Raw genomic sequence first — 4913 nt, 5'->3', positions numbered from 1 at the left:
CAAATCATTTCTGAAGGATTTTTTGTAAAAATTCCTGGGGGAACCTCTACAGAATCAACTGATCAATATTTTTTGGGAAAGAGCTGGCTCTGGTGGAGTACCTGAAACCATCCCCGAAAGAATTTTAAGAAGTGTTCATAAGGGAATTACTGTAGTAATTTTTGATGAAGCATACGACGGAATCCTTGGTAATACAGGGGTTAGGCAAAATGATTGAGATAGATACAATTTTGTCTAAATTCACATGCTCATAAGTTTTTAAAAAATCTATGAAATTGGATGCATCCAAAAGCATTGGCTAGACCATGCATATTGGCTACCGAAAAATGGAGTTCTTCTAAATTTTTCAAGGTCATATTCAAATCACTTTTTTTTCTGTCAGTTATACTTTGGGCAGTGTGAAGTTGTACAGATGCTTTACTTTGAGCATGAGCATATATAACCGCTTCGTAGTTGCACTCCGTGATTAACCAGAATAATCCAAGTTGCACAGAGATTTGAAAATGGGCTTGGGATAAGCTAACCAGTCGCAATGTGCAAAAATCGAGAGTTCAAAATTTAAAAGTCAATAACGGCGCCGTCCAGGCCCAATGCAATCATCGGGGAAGGGAAGGAATGTTAGTTTGACAACCATTGTTACTAGAGCCCGAGTATACCTCTGAATCTCCACAGTTGTCATTGAAGGGATATTGGGTTAGTGCGATTACATGGTGATATTAGTGATGCGATCCATAATATGGTCACGCCTAATCAGATTCCTGATATTACTGGATTACGCATTGCATGTCAAACAAGTGTGCTTCCGGTCACATCGCTCACTTACGCATGGACCAAACACTAATTGGAAATACAAACAATGCAATGGTTGAGATTTCCAACGAATTTTAACGCGTCCACCGGCATTCCACCGGCAACTTCCATTAAGGGCTCATTCATTTATTTCATAATGCCAAAAATGGCCATTTTTGATACCCACCTACCCCTTGTAACGCTTTTTGTATGAAAATTTAACAAATTTTGTATGAGCCGTAACATCATGAGGACACCCACCCACCCCCTAAAGTGTTATGAAATTTTAAGCCCTAAGTTCTAGTTTCTAAGAAAATTGTACAGATGGTGGTGGTAGTAAAGATGGACAAATTACGGGTGAAATTATAAAAAAAACGTAACCACGCGTAATGAGCTAATTAATATAATAACCATGCGGATTGGATTACCGAACAGCTCAATATAAGCGTCAATTTATATTAGAGTGTTACTGCTTCTTTGTAGTAGTCATGTCATCACTCGAGTGAGAACGACACGTTGATAGCCTTCCCACATCTTTACTCTTCCACAATACAGTTGTTGTGAAAGCGATGTAGGTACGATAGGCAAACAGTTTCAACACTAAATCAATCGCACTCGCTCTTTCCGCGTGTGTTGTAACATGAGATGGAAGGATATGGGTTATAAAAGGGGTCCGCGTGGTCTGTAGGGATTTGAATTCTAAAACTTGTAATCAACTCAGTTATTGGGTCACCAAATGGCTCGATAGCTTAGTTGGTAAAGCGCTCGTCTAGAATACAAGAGTCCTGGGTTCAAATCCCAGCCGAGCACGTGAATTTTTTTCATAATTTCACCCATAACACTGCGGAACACGTTTTTTGTCTCCAGCATCAAAATACCTATATTTATTTAATTAAGGGTTGCTGAATCCATTGCCGTTTACAGAAATATCATAGCACGTCTAGTTTTTGAGATATTGGTGGTTGAAAATGCAAAAAAATGAGTGTTTTAGTCAACTTGCATGCAAGTTTGCCATCTTGTATGGCAATTTATTTGCCTAATTTGCCACAGAATTCAAACTTTATGTGTATATCAACACTTATCATCAAAGGATATAATACTTTTGATGCGGAAAAGTTATTTTTTGATGGTTTGTATTGTATTTTCCCATATAAGAGAAACGAAGAATTTTGTATGAAGACTACCAGCACGTTGAAAAAATCGGTTTAATCTACATTAAGTCGTGAAATTTCAACCAAAATATATCTAAAACGAAAGTTTAAGTCCTCTTTTGCCTGCTTGGTTGATGAGATCACAATAAAGTTTGATAAAATATACTTCAAATTTTAGGTGAACATCAATAAAACCAATGTTTTATACAACTTTGGCGACCTGTAGCTAAAAACTGTGACGTGCTGGGAAATCAGATTCAGCAACCCCAAATCTACTAGAGACACATAATTTGATCCTTGAGACACGCAAAAATGACATTTTTGTTGCGCTGTGTAATTTGTCCATCTTTACCACGCGTAATGAGTTAATTAATTTATTAACCATGCGGATTGGATTACCGAACAGCTCAATATAAACGTCAATTTCTAATCCTTTATTTTTATTTTTGAAAAAAAAATTTTTTTGTGCTGAATTATGAAAATTATTCGGTGGCGGCAACATGCTGAGGCGGCTTACAAATCTAAGTACCGCATCTTATATTCATGATGAGAGGCGAAAACTTTTCGCAATGGAGTTGTTTTTCTTCTCCGTCTCCGGCTTTTTCCGGCGTAAAATTGCAAGCAGCGTTCAGTTTTGAAATTTGGGAAACTACCAGCCCAGCCAGCCGCCACCAGCAGGTACTTTCACCAAGGGCGCCAAGGGGAAACCATGAGCTGCGGGACTTCTCGCTTTTCTTTTCGGTTGCTTCACTAAGTTGTAACTTGCACTTTCGCTTCAGTTACTCCTAGGGCAAGTAGTTTTTTGAGCTTCCATACAGCTTCCATATTCCGAAGCTTCTTGTTGGGAAGCACATACGTGCACACATACATCCGCTGTTGGTGTGAGTTTCCGAGCGCGCCAGAGTGCAACGTGATTATTATTTATGGGATTTAACTTAATTTCCAAGTGCCAACTTTTTTGGCATGATTTCATTACCGTGTGACTTTTAAATCTTGCTCTATGGAGGGCAACGGCACGCTCTGGCAAGCAGACAAAAGATGTTAGGCGGAAAAGTTCGAAACTGAATGGCTGGGTGGCAAATTGGTTTGCGGCGTTGCTTAACTTCGGATGGAGGATTATTCGGGAAGTTCGTTGTTCTTCCCAAAGAGGAATTTTATTAATATATGAACACAATGAAAAGGATATCTTCCCATTGAATAAAGGAGGAACTAAGAATTCGGCTAAGGATTTCAAAAGAATCCTGCTCTGAGTTCCAAAAGAATCCTGCTCTGGATTTCAAAAACAATCCTGCTCAGGATTCCAAAAGAATCTTGCTCAGAATTTCAAGAGAATCCTGCTGAGGTTTTCAGGAGAATACTGCACAGGATACTTAGCAAATCCTGCCCAGGATTCTAAGCGACTCCAGCCCAGGATTCTAAGAGAATCCTGCTCAGGATTCTAAGAGATTCCTGCTCAGGATTCTATCGTAAGGTAGAATCCTGCTCAGGATTCTAAGAGAATTCTGCTAAAGATTCCAAAAGAATCCTGCTCAGGATTCTAAAAGAATCCTGCTCAAGATTCTAAAAGAATCCTGCTCAAGATTCTAAAAGAATCCTGTTCAAGAATCTAAAAGAAGCCTGTTAAGGATTCTAAAAGAATCCTGCTCAGGATTATAAAAGAATCCTGCTCAGGATTATAAAAGAATCCTGCTCAGGATTATAAAAGAATCCTGCTTAGGATTCTAAAGGAATCTTGCTTAGGATTTGCAGGGCATCCTTCCTAGGATTCTACGAGAATCCTGCCCAGGATTCTACGAGAATCCTGCCCAGGATTCTACGAGAATTCTGCCCAAGAATCTACTGCCCATCTACGAGAATCCTGCCCAGGATTCTACGAGAATTCTGCCCGAGAATCCTGCCCAGGATTCCAATAGAATTCTGCTCAGGATTCTACGAGAATCCTGGTCAGGATTTTAATAGAATCCTACTCAGTTTTCTACAAGACTGTACGAGAATCCTCAGGATTCTGAGTTAATTTTAATTTTGATTTTTAGGTGAATCCCAATTAGATGCCAAGTTCGAAAATTTTTAATTTTTTTCATCATGTAAGGTAGATTTCAATACTAATCATGAAAAATCTGATAGAAAATCTCCAATTACAGTCAAGCTCCTCTCAAGCTTGAACATCCGACAAAAACGGTGTCAATTCATTTGCCAGGACCCACTTTTTTACAAAGGAAGCACTTCTACCGTGCAATCCCAGCACATGGAACAAATAACACACATTCTCGCTGCTGCAAATCAAGCTTCGCCGGTTTTTCTGCGCCCCATAGAAAGAAGGGGTACAAATCGTAAACAAGGATCAAGTTCCGGATGGTCAAGCTGCTTCCACACAGTAGGTAGAGGTAAGTACACTACTGACAGCAGCAGACAGCGTGACCACAGTAAACCAAAGCATGGTGCTCTGCGAGATACCTGGCTTGGAAACAGAGGCAATATGGCTTTCAGTCCCGGTCAGAAGTCCCATCATTTGTAGCAAGCTTAGGGAGTGTTCATTGCATAAAGTGGGCACTTTGTGTGTAACATACATCTTTTGCTTATGAAATTGTAAATGGTTTTTCGTACATCGTTCAACTACAATTATTCGAAGTTATAGGAATATAAGATCCAACAAAATAATGTTGGTAGAAGAACCAAATGGATTTCCATACACTTCTAAAAATAGCTGTTGTAGATTGTTGAACATTTTTGTTTGTGGTAGATGCTCTATTAACGCACTTTCCCCACTTCACTAACATGACTGACAAAGTCCCGCATACTGTGTAAGGCATCGTGGCAGTCGCTCTCCATCCTTGGATGAGTATAGTTCACTGAACTCCGCAGCGCAAGTATCATTCAATTTGATAGTTACCACAAGATGGCGACGAGGATGTAGAATCCAAAAAGAACATATTAAGCTTAAACAGTTAATCTGATTTAATTAGTGACTTGGAG

At 39.3% G+C, this 4913-nt stretch overlaps 1 non-coding gene across 1 annotated transcript; it reads left to right on the top strand.

Moving 5' to 3' along the window:
• Window positions 1-1527: 1527 nt before the first annotated feature.
• Trnas-aga lies at window positions 1528-1599 on the top strand. The gene has a single exon. It is a non-coding gene; the product is annotated as a tRNA-Ser (tRNA).
• The last annotated feature ends 3314 nt before the right edge of the window (window positions 1600-4913 follow it).

This window comes from Aedes aegypti, chromosome 3, assembly GCF_002204515.2.
Source record: "Aedes aegypti strain LVP_AGWG chromosome 3, AaegL5.0 Primary Assembly, whole genome shotgun sequence".
In the NCBI taxonomy this organism is placed as follows: Eukaryota; Metazoa; Arthropoda; class Insecta; order Diptera; family Culicidae; genus Aedes; species Aedes aegypti.
Note: the sequence above shows the minus strand (reverse complement) of the source record. Positions and strands in the feature narration are given on the sequence as shown.